At 38.4% G+C, this 16,465-nt stretch overlaps 1 pseudogene across 1 annotated transcript in view; it reads right to left on the bottom strand.

Annotated features, from left to right (window-relative positions):
- The window catches only part of LOC105806929, a 38,329-nt pseudogene extending 22,312 nt beyond the window's left edge, over positions 1–16,017 (bottom strand). The window contains exon 1 of the transcript XR_001137303.1: positions 15,803–16,017. The product of XR_001137303.1 is annotated as a eukaryotic translation initiation factor 3 subunit C pseudogene (transcript). The remainder of the gene's footprint in view (positions 1–15,802) is intronic.
- Between the last annotated feature and the right edge of the window lie 448 nt (positions 16,018–16,465).

Genomic DNA, 16,465 nt, shown 5'->3' with positions numbered 1-16,465 from the left:
ATATATATTATAAATACAGTTGACCCTTGTACAACACAGATTTCTGCATGAGACAGGGATTTTTTTTCTCCCTCTGCCACACCAAAACAGCAAGACCAACCCATCCTGCTTTCTTTTCCTCCTCAGCTTACTCAACAGGAAGGTGATGAGGATGGAGACCTTTATGATGATTCACTTCCATTTAATGAGTAGGAAATATATTTTTTCTTCCTTATGATTATCTTAATAATATTTTCATTTCTTTTTTTCTCTTTTTTATTTCAAAATATTATGAGAGTACAAATGTTTTTGGTTATGTGGATTGCTTTTGTAATGCTTGAATCAGGGTTGTGAGTGTGCCCAGCCCCCAGATAGTGTTCACTGTACCCATTAGGTAGGTTTTCACCCATTCCCTCCTCCCTTCTTCCCTCTGCTTGATTTCCACTGAGTTTTACTTCCCTCTGTGCACATGTGTGCTCATCAGTTAGTTCCAATTTAATAGTGAGTACATATGGTGTTTGTTTTTCCATTCTTTAGATACTTCACTTAGGATAATGGTCTCCACTTCCATCCAAATTGTTGCAAAAGGCATTAAGTCATCCTTCTTTGTGGCTGAGTAGTATTCCATAGTATACATATACCATATTTTGTCAACCCACTCATAAATTGATGGACACCTGGGTTGATTCCACATCTTTGCAATTGTGAATTATGCTGCATTAAACATTCGCGTGCAGGTGTCTTTTTGATAAAATGACTTCTTTTTCTTTGGGTAAATACCCAGTAATGGGATTGTTGGATCAAATGATAGGTCAACCTTTAGTTCTCTGAGGAATCTCCATACTGTTTTCCATAGGGGTTGTGCTAATTTGGAGTCCCACCAGCATTGTATAAGCATTCCTTTCTGTCTGCATCTATGCCAGCATCTATTGTTTCTGGAGCTTTTAATAAAAGCCATTCTAACTGGGGTAAGGTGATATCTCACTGTGGTTTTGATTTGCATTTCCCCGATTAGTGATATTGAGCATTTATTCATATGTGTATTGGATATTTGACTATCTTCTTTTGAAAATCTTCTCTTTATGTTTCTGCCCACTTTTTTTTTTTTTTTTTTTTTGAGACAGAGTCTCACTGTGTTGCCCAGGCTAGAGTGCCGTGGCATCAGCCTAGCTCACAGCAACCTCAAACTCCTGGGCTCAAGCAATCCTCCTGCCTCAGCCTCCCAAGTAGCTGGGACTACAAGCATGCGCCACCATGCCCAGCTAGTTTTTCTATATGTTTTTAGTTGTCCAATTAATTTCTTTCTATTTTTAGTAGAGACGGGGTCTCGCTCTTGCTCAGGCTGGTTTCGAACTCCTGAGCTCAAACAATCTGCCCGCCTCGGCCTCCCAGAGAGCTAGGATTACAGGCGTGAGCCACCGCGCCCGGCCTCTGCCCACTTTTTAATGGGGTTGTTTTTTCTCTGGGTTTTTGTGTTTTTTTTTTTCTGATTTGCTTGAGTTCTTTGTAGATTCTGGTTATTAGCCCTTTATGGGATATATAGCTTACAAATATTTTCTTCCATTCTGTCAGTTGTCTATTTGGTCTGTTGATTATTTCCTTAGCTGTGAGGAAGTCTTTTAATTTAATCAAGTCCCATTTGTTTATTTCTGTTGTTGCTGTGATTGTCATTGGGGTCCTCCCCCCCCCCTTTTTTTTTATAAATTATTTGCCTAGGCCGGTATCTAGAAGAATTTTTTTCTATATTTTCTTCTAGAATTGTTATGGGTTTATGCCTTACATTTAAGTCTTTTATACACTTTGAGTTCATTTTAGTGAGTGGTGAGAGATATGGAACCTGTTTCATTCTTCTCCATGTGGCTATACAATTCTCCCCGCACCATTTGTTGAATAGGGATTCTTTTCCCCAGTGTATATTGCTGTCTGTTTTGTCAAATATCTGTATATGGATGGTTTTATACCTCAGTTCTCTGTTCTGTTCCATTGGTCTATGTCTCTGTTTTTGTGTCAATACCATGCTGTTTTGGTTACTATAGCCTTGTAGTATAGTTTAAAGTCTGGTCATCTGATGCCTCCAGATTTGTTCTTTTTAAAGATTGTTTTGGCTATTCAGGTTCTTTTCTGGTTCCAAGTGGAGAGTAGAATTATTTTTTTCTAGATTTGTGAACTATGACAATGGTATTTTGATGGGGATTACATTGAATCTGTAAATCACTTTGAGTAGTATGAACATTTTAACAATGTTAATTCTACTGAACCATGAGCATAATATGTTTTTCCATTTAGTTGTTTCATCTACGATTTCTTTCCTCAGTGTTTCATAGTTCTCTTTGTAGATGTCTTTCACCTCCTTGGTTAAATATATTCCTAGGCATTTTATTTTCTTTGAGTCTTTGATTTGACTCTCACCTTGACTGTTATTGGTATATAGAAATGCTACTGATTTGTGTACTTTGCTTTTGTAACCTGAGACTTTGCTGAATTTATTTATCAATTCCAGGAGTCTTTTGGTGGAAACTTCAGGGTTTTCTAGATATGAGATTATATTGTCAGCAAAAAGTGATAGTTTGACCTATGCTTTCCCAATTTAGATACCATTTATTTCTTTCTCTTGCATGATTGCTCTGGCTAGGATTTTCAGCACTCTTTTGAATAGAAGTGATGACAGTGGAGAACCTTTTCTTGTTCCAGTTCTTAAGGGGATGCTTTCAACTTTCCTTCATTCAGTCTGATGTTCGCTGTGGGTTTATCATATATGGCTTTTATAATTTGGGGATATGGTCATTCTATGCCTGGTTTGTTGAGGGTTTTTATCTTGAAAGAGTGTCAAATTCTATCAAATGCTTTTTCTGCATCTATTGACATAATCATATGGTCTTTGTTTTTGTTTTTATTTCTGTTTATGTTGTGAATCACATTTACTGATTTATATATATTGAAGCATCCTTGCATCCCTGGGATGAAGCTCACTTGGTCATGGTGGATTATTTTTTTGATGTGTGGTTGAATTTGGTTTGATAGTATTTTATTGAGGATTTTTTCATCTATATTCATAAGGGATATTGTTCTAAAGTTATCTTTTTTGTTGTGTCCTTTCCTAGCTTTGATATCAAGGTGATACTTGCTTCATAGAATGAGTTGGGGAGGATCCCCTCCTTCCTGATATTATGGAATAATTTCTGCAATATGGGTACCAGCTCTTCTTTGTAGGTATGATAAAATTCAGCTGTGAATCCATTTGATCTGGGACTTTTTTTTTTTTAGAAGATTTTTTATTGCTTCTTCAATCACATGCTAGTTATTGGTCTTTTCAAGAGCTTTATTTCTTCATGATTGAATCTTGGGAGGTTGTGTGTTTCTAGGAATTTGTCCATTTCTTCTACAGTTTTGAGTTTGTGTGCTTAGAGATTTTCATACTATTCACAGATGATATTTTGTATTTCTGTGGTATCAGTTGTATTATCTCCTTTTTCATTTTTCATTGTGTATATTTGGGTCCTTTCTCTTCTATTTCTGGTTAATCTAGCAAAAGATCTATCAATTTTATCTTTTCAAAAAGCCGACTTTGTGCTTCGTTGATCCTTTGTATTTTTTGTTTGTTTTCCATTTCATTTACTTTTACTCTGACCTTAGTTATTTCTTTTCTTCTTCTGACTTTGGGTTTTGTTTGCTCTTCATTTTCTAGTTCCTTGAGATGTGCTATTAGATTTTTAATTTGTGATCTTTCTGCCTTTTTGATGTAGGTCTTTAAAGCGATGAATTTTCCCCTTGGGACTGCTTTTGCTGAATCCCATGGATTTTGAAAGCTTGTGTTCCCTTTATCATTCATTTTGAGGAATCTTTTGATTTGCATCTTAATTTCATTATTGACTCAATAATCCTTCAGCAGCAGGTCACTTAATTTCCACGATTTTGTGTATAATTGAGTGGTTCTCTTGGAGTTGATTTTTAGTTTTATTCCACTGTGGTCTCAAAAGATATATAATATGATTTCTAATTTTTTAAAATTTGTTGAGACATGCTTTGTGGCCTAAGATATAATCAGTCCTGGAGAATATTCTATGTGCTAATTAGAATAATGTATGTTTAGTAGTTTGGGGATAAAAAGTTCTGTAAAGGTCTGTTAGGCTCATTTGTTCTAGAGTCCTGTTTATGTCCAGTGTTTATTTATTTTCTTCTTGGATGATCTGTCCAGTTCTGTCAGCGTGGTATGGAAGTCCCTGGCAGTTAGGATGCTGCTGTTTATCTCTTTTCTTAGATCTAGTAGAATTTGCTTTATAAATCTGGGTGCTACTCTGTTAGGTGCATAAATATTTAGGATTTTTATGTCTTCTTGTTGAATTATTCCCTTTACCATTATATACTGACCATCTTTGTCTTTCTGTACTATTATTGATTTAAAGTAAATTTTATTTGATATGAGAATGACCACATCTACTTTCCTTTGGTTTCCATTTGCATGGAATATTTTTTTCCATCTCTTCACCTTGAGTCTGGATGAGTCCTTGTTTGTCAGATGTGTTTCCTGGAGACAGAAGATACTTGGGATATATTTTTTCATCCATTCAGCCAGCCTGTGTCTCTTGAGTGGAGCATTCAAACTGTTCACATTGTTTGATAGAATCAATGTGTGGAGTGCTGCTCTGTTCATCCTGCTAGGTAGTACCTTATTTATTTGTTTTTACCTCTTGTGCTATTGTCTTGTATGAGCTCCAAGCTTTAGTTTTTGAGTGGTTTTACACTGGTCAATGTCTATTGTGCTAATCCATGTATAATGCAGTTTTGAGTATTTCTGGCAGGGCAGGTCTGATCTTGAAAAATTCCCTCAGTATTTACTTGTCTGTAAAAGTCTTTATTTCTCCTTCATATATGAAGCTTAGATTTTCAGGATACAAAATTCTAGGCTGGCAGTTGTTCTGTTTAAGAAGACTGAAAATGGGGCCCCAATCCCTTCTGGCTTGTAATGTCTCCATTGGGAAGTCTGCACTTAGCCTGATGGGTTTCCCTTTGCAAGTTACTTGATGTTTTTGCATCATGGTTCATAGGATTTCCTCCTTCGTGATGGCTTTGGCCAGTCTGATGACTACATAGTCATGGTGTAGTCTTGGTGCTTGCCTCTTTGTAATGAATCTCCCAGTTGTTCATTGAGATTCTTGTACTTAGGTGTCTAAATCTATAGCATAACTAGGGAAGTTTTCCTCAATTATTCCATCAAATAGGTTTTCTTTTTCACTCTCAGGGATGCCTATGATTCTTATATTTGGCCATTTTACATAATTCCATATTTCTTGTAGGCTTTGTACATTGCTCTTAATTCCTTGTTCTTTATTTTTGACTGACTGTGTTAATTCAAAAGAGTTGTCTCCAAGCTCTGAGATTCTTTCTTCTACCTGGTCTAGTCTATTCTCAGTACTTTCCACTGTGTGTTATAGCTCCTTAAATGAATTTTTCATTTCCTGATGTTCTATTTTTTTTCTTTTCTTTTCTTTTTTTTAGTATGTCCATCTCTTTAGTGAATTTTCTATTCAGTTCCTGAATTGCTTTTCAGGTTTCTTTGAGTTACTTTTCCATTTTCTCTTGGATGCCATTGAGCTTCCTTACAATCCATATTTGGAATTCTTTATCTGTCATTTCAATGTTTTCATTTTGATTGGTATCCACTGCTAGAGAGCTGATATTCTCCTTTGGCAGTGTCCTTTCTTTCTCATTTTTTCATATTTCCAGTGTTCTTTCACTGATTCCTTCTTATCTGGAGAGCTGTCACTTCTTATTGTTGGATTTTCATTTTTTAGATGGGGCTTGTTTTCCCAACCTCCCATCACTTGTAAGGGTGTGTCTGCAGCATATGTTGGGTAAGAACCTTTGGCTTTGCTTGTGGGTGCTTTGATGGTCATCTAGGTTCTGAATGGATGCCTTGGTTATAGATATCCTTAGTGTGGTGGTTTTCTCAGTTGCTAGTTGTTTGTAGGCTATTAGTGGTGAGCTATATGTGGGGGCAGATTCCTTGTCTCTCACTGATGAGAGAGGATGGAAGTCCTTTCTCCATCCTTTCTCCTTCCCCATCCCTGTGGTCTTCTCAACAGTGTAAATTATATTGGCATGCCCACTTTAATCTCTGAGATAGGTGGTGCTTGTGGATAAGAATCAACCACATCCTGTATGACTGAGTCTGTAAATACTGTGAATGGCTGTGGAAATTGACCTCCCTGTTAGTAGGTGGCACTTGCTGGAAAGAACAAGTTATAGTGTTGTTTTGGGGACCTATGATCAGCTCCAGATCCTCAGGAGAAGCACAAATGTCCCAGGTGGTGGGCAGGGCCCTGAAACTTCCAGGTGAGTCCTTATTCTCCACCACAGCAGAGGCAGGTAGGTGAGTGAGTCTGAGCAAGGCTGGGTTGGGTGACCTTGCCCTCAGACTCCACAAAAGCTGATAAGGTAGCTGTTTTGGCAAGGGTCAAAGGTTTGCCTCAGCCTTCTGGGGAAAGCTGCCACAGAGGGCATGAAGTGGCCCCGAATGGCCAGAAAGTCGGCTTGTGCAGGAGGGTCCATCTCACATTCACAATCTGGCTGTCAGGAGTGGATTTCGCTCTTCTCACCCATCTCCTTCTCTGTGGTCTCCCTCCAGCATCTGCCAGCAGGTAGGAGGTCACCACTATGGTACTGTAGGCTGGGACCTTCCCTGTCCAGGATCCCACCCTGGGCTAAGAGCGCTGCATTCCTGTGGAGGAAGGAGTGCTCCACAAATGTGCTGCAGCTGGGACTCACACTACACTCTCTTTTCAGTTCTGCCCACATGGGCTCCCTTGCCTCCTGAGATTAGTTCACAAATCTTCCCTCTGTGCCCCTGAGCAACATAATTGAGTCTTGGGGTACAGGATCTGGCCTTTGGACCTGTCCCGGGGTCCCTGAAGATCAATACTTGATTGTGTTGGGAAGAAGCATGCTGGTCCCAAGTTGTGTATGGGGTGCTCAAGTAGGTTTGATGTCCCTCTGCTTCACAGTGTGCCCTGCTCTGGTGGAGCAGCTGGCCAAGCAGCACCAGGGAGGACTGGTGAGCAGGGAGCTCACAGTATGAGCATTCCTAAGTCCTCTGCAGGTCTTTAAGAGGAAAGGTTTGAGCCCCACTCTCCGTGGAAGACTCAGGTGATGGATGTACAAAGAGAGGGGAAGCAACTGCTCCCGAGAACCGTGGCTTAACATCTCTTTTGGCAGCTGCAAGTGAGGCAGGGGAAGGGGAGAAAAAGAGTTTGGAAGGCGGACAGCTAGTCCTCTGGTCGCTTCTGTCCCTCTCTGGAAGGCAGCCCACCTGGACTGTCCTGGCTCTGGGGTCACACATATCTCCCGGGACCCGCCCACCCCCTGTGGCTCCTGCAGTCCAGGCTGGAGTTGGGAAATGTTTGTGTGGGAATGAGCAAGACAAAAACTGAGGGCTGAAGCCCCCTGGGGAGGAAAAATGTGCATGGTAAGTGGAGAAGCAATATGGCATCTGCCATCTTGGCTCAGGTCTGTGGTGACAGGAAGTGTCTCAAGGGGGCTGGCTGCCTGGTGCTTTGTCCTCAAGCTCCCGGTTCACTGGTGGCAGCAGCTTTTGGGCTCGTGAGGGTAGAAAGGCTCTCCAGCAGCTCAGGAGCCTGCTCACTGCCAGAGGTGTGAGGGATGGAGAAACAAACCACTCCACCTACCCTTTTCACTGGACTTTAAGGTTCTTGGGTGTTGATCTCTGCCAATATCTTTTTTCTTCTTGTTCTGATTTGTTTGTTTTTCATCTAAGACTTTTCCTTTTTTCTGCAATGATCTGGCAGCTGGTGTCTCTGGTCAACCTCTCTTGACTCTTAACATTTTCTTTTTATCAGCTTACTCTATTGTAAGAATACAGTATATAAAATGTATAACATGCAAAATATGCATTTATCAACTGTTTATGTCATCAGTAAGGCTTCCAGTCAACAATAAGATATTAGTACTTATGTTGTTGGGAAATCAAAAATTATACAAACATTTTTAACTGTGCAAGGAATTGGCATCCCTAATTCCCACATTGTTCAAGAGTCAACTGCATATATTGAAATCTCCCACGTATTAAATGCTAATTATATGCTAGACAATATGTCTAGTTTCTTCATCTTTATACAATCCAAATAATAATATTTGCTTTATACCCCATAGGATCGTTGGGAAAATTAAATGAGATATTACAGGCAATGTGCTTAGAATAGTGGCTAGCATATAATAGATACTCAATACATGTTAATCTCTCAGAACACTACGAGAATGGGAAAACTGAAGCTCAAATTTGTCTAAGGTCAATTATTCAGTTTCTAGTAGAACCGGATTTTAACTAGGTAAGTCTGGTTATTCTGTCTTCATAGTGCTTTGTTATTTACTATTAACAACTTGGACTTCTGCCTTACCTTTCAATCAGGCCTACCAGGTGCTGTTACACCAAAATGGTTTAACAGAACTCCATTTCCCTCCTGTCCAAAGACTGTCAAAATATTCCTTACTCTCCCCTGACCTCTGCATAATTCAGTGAACCTAAGCTATAGATTCAAAAACTTAACTCATTCAAAAAAAAGTTTCGATTTCTTAAGAAAAGCCAGAATGTCTCTTCAGTTTGTTTGTTTACTTAGGATCGTGTAACCCTCCAAGAAAAACGTTTAAGATTTTGGAGAGTAGTTGATTTTCAATGTTGAAAAAATGACACGATAACTGGACAGAGTTGGATCCAGAGTGGGCAACAGTATATAAAATCAAGAGACACTTCAACCACCCTGTTAAAGTTAGAAAAATCCATTACCAAGTTGTAGAAGGAAAACAACTTACGGAAATATCGTCTAGGGCCGAACGTTTCCAATCAGTGGTACTCCATTCGTTATATGCTTGAGTGGTTCCAGGAACAACAGAAGATTGTGCACTGTTACAATGCCAAGGACAAGAAAGGCAACTCAGCCTGTCGGGCTGACTTCCCCTCACAGCAATCTGAACATTTCAGGCTTCGCTTCCCTTGCCCAGATAAGTTAGTCACTTGGGAAGTGAAGTCGTAGCCAAGGACTTCTTTCTAAAACAACTCTCCCTGCTCTCTTGTGTACCATCTGCTGCTTCCTCAGTCTTCAGATCCAGCACACACACACTGTAATTGGAGGGGGCAAGAATAGCATGTCAATCCGTTTTCATCCTACTTTGCCTTAGGTCCTTAGTTTAAGAGCTAGCATCTGCTGAGCACCATCTTTTACAGTGTATTTTTTATACTACCCCTATAAGACAGTTTCATTTTCTAGATGAGGAACTGATGCTCATGATATTAAACTTAAAAGACAACAAACATACTAGCAAGTGGTAGAAATGGGGATTTTACTCAGGTCTGTCGAGCTCCAAAATCCATGACTTTTTATGTGGTAGAGTTTAGAGTGGTTTGCAAGAATGAAAAATACAAGTAATAATATAGAATCTCTACTAGAGTGTAGGGAAAAAGACATAAAATTTTTGTTTGAGCAAATCCAGAAACTTGGTGCCATTGGAAGAAATGAAAAATTTTGGTAGAGAAAGTGTCTGGATATGACAGAAAAAAATGAGTTTGTCTAAGTAAGTATTTTGCCATAAAAGAATGAGTGGGGCAAGAGAAAATTAAATTTTAGCTTGCCTAGATATTTCACATATTAGTGCTAAACAAACATATTGTCAATAGCCAAAAAATTTATAATATACTCAGCTATACTAAAACATTATTTTAAAATTCCATTTAACATATTTATTCATTTGCAATTTACTTGAACTTTTATACTGAGATAGTTAAATAATTCTTCCTGAGCCTGAGCACACACATCCCAAACTTGCTTTGTAAATTTAGTTAGGAATATATTTATGGGTTTAATCTTAAACAAAATCTTAAACTTGGTGGAAAATCTCTAAATATTAAATGTAGGTATTAAATTTTGATAATAAGGTCTTGATATTAAGGCTATACTAATTCTAAATATTAAAACTACGTTTATTTAAAAATAAGGAAGCAGGTTGCTTGGTCCTGAAATGACAGTATTTGATTCACCTATCTGATGATGTTTGCTAAAAAATGTTGATAACATTTGTAAAAATAACTGGGCACTGGGTTTATCACAGAGTGATGCCCTGAAAGCTTTCCCAAGTGAGCATAGCCCAGAGATTTTGTAAGAGATCTATGTTCTTATCACTGGTTCTGGATTGAACTACGGTTAATTTATCCTTTAGCCTTTTTGTTCTCCTCTAAAAAATTTGTAACGCAGAATAATAAAGTTGACTCCATTGATTCACTTTCTATTTTCTATTCTCTTTAGGAGTTTGTCCTAATATCTCCAGCTCAGGAAAGAGTAAATTTATGCAGGGCTTGAGTTAAGGAACAGCTGGTACTGAAAATGTTTCTCTTCTTTAAACCCTTTCCCCTCCTTATCCAAACAGAGAAAAGACAGATCTGTTTTCTCCTACTCAAAAAGAGTGGAGTGAAATCCAAATCCTCCCAAAAAAGAGATGGAATGCTGTTCTACCTCACTCTTCACTCCTACTTCAAACTCTAACTTTTGGACTATATCATTTTTAGAATGTTAAACCATTTTTCAAAGACATTGGCCTTCCAACAGGTAGGCAAGGATTAATTCTAGTTCAAGCAACATTTAAACACAACATTTTAAGACGGAAAGCAAAACAAACAGGCTGGATACTACTCTTTCTCTTCCTTTTCTGACAATGAAGTTATAACATAAAAAACAACCCAGAGCATTTGCAGCATCTTTAACTGCATTCTCTTGCCCCTCCAATCCTCCAAAAAGAAGTTGAAAAGACATGGGTTGTTGAGAAGTTGCCAGTTAAGAAGTCAGTTTGGAAGCCATTTTAAACCAAAGTTGTGTAATCAGAACTGTTGGTCTTAAGTATGTGTTTGAGTAATGTATTAAATGGCATTAACATGGACAGTAAAACTCTTGCATTATTTTCTTCCCTGGGGGCATATAATGCAAAACTTCATTGACTGGAGCCAGTTTGGTAAATGGGGCAGAAAATGCCTGTAGAAGTGATGTAATATTATGAATAAAGTGGAGCATAAGATGGCATATAAATTCTTAATGGCATTGTTTCCTAGATTCTCCATGTGCAGCAAAATGGATATTGTTGCTGCCTTTAAGGGAATAGCCCGATTACAATTTAAGCACCAGTGTGTTCATTTCCTGGCACATGTATGAATGTAGGGCACAGATTAGAATTTATTTCATCAAGCTTTAATTTCATTTTCAGCCCCTTAAAACTTCCATATCTCTTAAATATGTTGCCAGCAACCTGTTATCTGGCATAATGAAAAGCAGTGTAACCACTCACCAAATAAAATCCCATATAAAACCTAAACCTCGGTTTCACTTTTCAAGCACTGGTTTCACTGTTTCTTCCACCCACCCTTTCTCTCTGCCAGAGCCTGTAACGAGCAGCAACTTGGGCCAAACCCTGCCAAGTGTGAGCAGGTGGGTTTAATGGGATGTAAGATGTAGCTTGCCTATAACCAGACTACCATTTGCTGGCAAGATCACAGATCACATGGATATTAGGGGGACAGAGAAAAAATTTTAAGCAAGATATTTACAAATAAGAATGAAAATAAACCATCACTGTTTAATATTACTACTTTATTTATTTGAATAATATTCATTATATATCATAGCACAATTAGAGAAAAACTTCTGGGAAGATTTCCTTTGAATTTTGGATTTCTAGCAGGGAGCAACAAATTCCTTTCTATTTTCACGAAGTCCAGAAAATCAGAAGCTGTTTGGACATTATAACCACTCCTTCATTCATTTTTCACTCATCCGTTTGTTCTTTCAAAAATCAAACCCATTAAATAGCTTTCAAAATAATTAGTTTTACTTATTTCTTGGACAAATTAGTAAATACAACTATGGGGTTTTTGAAAAAGCAAAATTATTTTATTATTGTTTTGATTTGATTATACAATATTTTTCTGACAGAAAGATCTTTTATATTGATAGCTAATACTATGTTTGGTTTAAATTATGCTCTTTGTATGTTACAACAAGGAAGAAATATGCTTAAGAAACTCAAGGGTGAATGTGAGAATCAAAACAGATGATGTGACATGGAAAGTATTTGAAAGTGGTGAAATATTTTACAGACTTACAAGCTTAATGTTATCTTTAGAGGTAAAATGATGTAAAGAAAAGAGTGGACAAGGAGTTAGAAGTCAGGTACAAACTATGGAACTAGCTAGTCGTGTGGACCTGTGCAGGCGACTTACCCTTTTAAAGGCTTAGTGTCCATTTATTCAGATAGTCCCTCTGATTAACTGTCTCATTCATCCACTGTTCAGGCTTATTGTGAGAATCAAATATACTCAAAAGCACTTTTTCGAACTATAAAACACAATAAATAATGCTGATATCTGTAAATTGTGTTTTTTGTTATAGTTGCTATTTAGGAGAACTACAAGTAAATTTCAAGAGTAGGAAAATTTCAGAAGACTATTTCAAACAAGAGCAAGAATTCAAGTACTTTAGAAACTTTCATTTATAAATGAGAGTAATGTCAATAAAAGACTCTACCATTAATACCGTTGATGCTAGAATGCAAATGCAATTCATGAATTTCTTAATTGACATATTATATAATAACCATATTTATTATTTTTGAGATTTTAAGATTTATATCCAACAGTCTTGAGCCTAGAACTAGGCCATTAGCAAGAATGTGTACATTAGTCAGTGCCCTGGTGAGAAACAGATGAGATACTTATAAGGGTTTAAGTGTAAAGGATTAATAAATACTATACTAACAATGACTAAGAGTTTTCATAGCTTCTGTAACTATTGTATTGTTAGATTCTTAATTTCTATCGACTGAATGGGTATAAAATGGTGGCTATCTCATTACATCTCAATTTGCATCTCCCCTATTATTAATGAGATGGAGCTTCTTTTCATAATTTTGTTTGACAAAGTGTTTTCTCTTATGTGAAACTCCTGTTCATATCTTTTGCCCAGTTTTCTATATGATAATTGTATTAATGAGTTGTAAGCTGTTGCTTTTGTTTTAATATTCAAGATATTAATCTTTTGTTGGCTACATATTTTGCAAATATCTTCCCAGAGCTTCTGACTTGTTTATTAATTGTCTTTTGAGGCACACTAGTTGTTAAATCAATCTTATTAATTAATCTTTTCATTGGCAGTTAATACTTTTTATGAAATACTTAAAGTCTTCTTTGCCCTAGTTTCAGAGGGATATAGCCTATACTTTCTTCAAAATATTTTAGTTTAATATTTCACATAGAAATCTTTGGCCGGGCGCGGTGGCTCACGCCTGTAATCCTAGTACTCTGGGAGGCCGAGGCGGGCAGATTGTTTGAGCTCAGGAGTTCGAAACCAGCCTGAGCAAGAGCGAGACCCCGTCACTACTAAAAATAGAAAGAAATTAATCGGACAACTAAAAATATATAGAAAAAATTAGCTGGGCATGGTGGCGCATGCCTGTAGTCCCACTTACTCGGGAGGCTGAGGCAGGAGGATCGCATGAGCCCGGGAGTTTGAGGTTGCTGTGAGCTAGGCTGATGCCACGGCACTCATTCTAGCCTGGGCGAAAGAGTGAGACTCTCTCTCAAAAAAAAAAAAAAAAAGAGAAAGAAATCTTTAAATCACTAGTAATTGGTTTTAGTATGGTGACAGTAAGGGGCCAGTTAAATTTTTTAATATAGATTGACATTTTTTTCTAGCTGCAGTTATTAAATAGTCTTTCATTTGTCCAGCCATGGCACCTCTGTCTTTATCAGTTCCTTCTATGCCTGAAAATGTCATATTGGTCAGTCTGTCTATCCATGTGTGCCTATCCATATTAATTACCATGGCTTTATCATAATTCTTAATATCTAGTAGGATAAACCGTCTTTCTCATCCAAGTACTAACCAGGCCCGACCCTGCTTAGCTTCTGAGATCAGATGAGATCAGGCGTGTTTAGGGTGGTATGGCTGTAGACACAGGATAAACCATCCCTTATTTTTCTCCTTTGTGAGTATCTTAGCTAATCTTGTCTCTTTTCTCTTCTATGCAAATATTAAAATCTGATTTTAAAACTCTATGTAAAAACTCTGTTTGAATTTTAATTGAAATAGCATTAAAACTATAGATTAATCTGGGGACATTTGATATTTTTATAACATTGGCTGTATCTACATATAAAATATCACTCTATTAATTTAAGTGTTAGTTAAATTTTTTGGATAAAGTTTTAAAATATTCATTTGTCCTGCACATCTTTTGTTAGATTTCCCCTAGTGTACTATAGTTTTATTGCTATTACAAATAACATTTAAAAATTATATTTTCTCTTTGTTGATGCTCTATAAAAATGCATTGATTATTGTATAGGAATCTAATATTCTGCCAACTTGCTATATATCCTCATATTATACTCAGATACGCACATTAGATTTTTTGATATTCTTTTTCTCTTTCCAATCTTGTCTTCAATTTATTATTCTTTTCTTAGCATACCAGTTATTATGGTTGAGGCTTGCCTTATGGCCAAATATACATATGATCAATTTTTGCAAATATTATAAATGTGCATTAGAAGAATTCATATTTGGCATACAGTTTGGCATGTAGAATGCTATTAGATCAACATTGTTAAAACTGTTCCATATCTATATTAATTTTTTTTCTGCTTGACCTATCAATAAGGTACATTAAAATTCATGGCATGTAGATAGATATATCGATTATATTTCTATTTATTTTTTTCTTTATATATTTTAAGGTTATTTTATTAACTTCATGCAAATGATATCTTCTATGTGAAATGAGCTTTTATTATTATGTGATGACCCATTATATACCTAATGTAGCTTTTTAAAAAAAGCCTGATATCCATATACTTTTAAAAAATATTTTAATCATTTTTAAGTGTATAATTCAGTTGCATTAGTATATTCACAATGCTGGGCTACCACCACCACTGTCTTAGAAAGTTCAGGCTACTATAATAAGATACCTCAGAATAGATGGCTTAAACAACAGAAATTTATTTCTCACAATTCTGAAGACTGGAAAGGCCAAGATTTGTTGTCTAGTGAGAACCCTCTTCCTGGTTTGCAGATGGCGGTCTTTTTATTGTGCCTTCACTTGGTGGAGAAAGACCGAGAACTATAGTCTCTTTCTCTTTTTATAAAGACACGAAAAAATGAACAGACATAGATCAGATGTGGGTCTGAAGGAAGGGTGCCAGAGCCTTCAGGAGGCTCCACAGGAGGAAGTTGTGGTGCAAAACAAGAAGGAGCAGGGTACTGGGGAAGGTCAACTCCTAAGAGGATTGGAGTCCAGCTAGAATGGTAAGTGGAGCAGTTTGCTTCTCCCTCCCCCATATCTCTGACAGTTGGTGGGATCCCAAACTGCTGGAGAGATTTTCTCCCCATGCAAGCCCAGAGGCTGCTGCCACCAGTAAGGTAGGAACTGCATGTGGACAGGGCACTGGGCTCCCACCTCCCCCAGGGCACTTCCTCCCACAGACCTGAGCTGGTTTGGCAGGCACCATGTTGCTTCTCTACCCACTGTGTGCCTTTGTCCTCCCCTAGGGAGGATGAAACTCCTTAGGTTTTATCCTGCTCATTCCCACACAGACATTTCCCGACTCCAGTCCATATTGCAGGAGCCACAGGAGTCCAGCAGGGCCAGGTGATCTGTGTGGCTCCAGGGTGTGGACATTCTGGGTGAACTGCCTCCCAGAGAGAGGGTTGGAGATGACCAGAGTGCTAGCATTCCTCTATCCAAACTCGTTATCTTCCCTTTCCCTCCCCACCCATGGTTGCCAAGGGAGGCAATTGAGCCATAAGACTGAGGCTTCCACAGAGTGTGGGACTCAGTTTCCTCTTGGGATCCTGCATCAAACTGAGGGGTGCCCAGACTGTGAGCTCCCTGCTCGCTAGCCCTCCCTGGTGCTGCTTGCCTGGCAGCTCCATCAGAGAAGGGCTCTCCTGGAGGTGGAGGGACATGGATCTTGCTAGGGCACACCATGGGCAACTCAGGACAAATGCTCTTCTCCCTGACATGGTCAAAGATTGACCTTCTTGGTCTTGAGAGCCCTCATAGACACATGAGGGGACAGAGTGCAATGTGAGTCCTAGCTGTGATGTGCTCATGGGGCAAACTTTCCCCTATGGGAGAGCCACACTATCAGCTGAGTCAGGCTGGGATCCTGGGTGAGGAACTGTTAGCCCCGTAGCACAGTCATGGGGAGCTTGGCTGACTTGAGCTCCTGCCTGCTGGCAGATGCCGTGAACAGACTGTGGAACAGAGGTAGTGGGGAGAGGAGTGAGGCCCACTGCAGACTACCACTTTGTGCAACTCAGACCAACCTGCCTACACAAGCAGACCCTCTGGTTGGGTGGTGCCACTTCACCCACTCCCTGGAGGCTCTGCTCAGAAGCTGGGGGCAGAACTTTGACCCCTGCCAACATACCTA

Source organism: Propithecus coquereli, unplaced genomic scaffold (assembly GCF_000956105.1).
Source record: "Propithecus coquereli isolate 6110/MARCELLA unplaced genomic scaffold, Pcoq_1.0 Scaffold15, whole genome shotgun sequence".
NCBI classification, from domain to species: Eukaryota; Metazoa; Chordata; class Mammalia; order Primates; family Indriidae; genus Propithecus; species Propithecus coquereli.
Note: the sequence above shows the minus strand (reverse complement) of the source record. Positions and strands in the feature narration are given on the sequence as shown.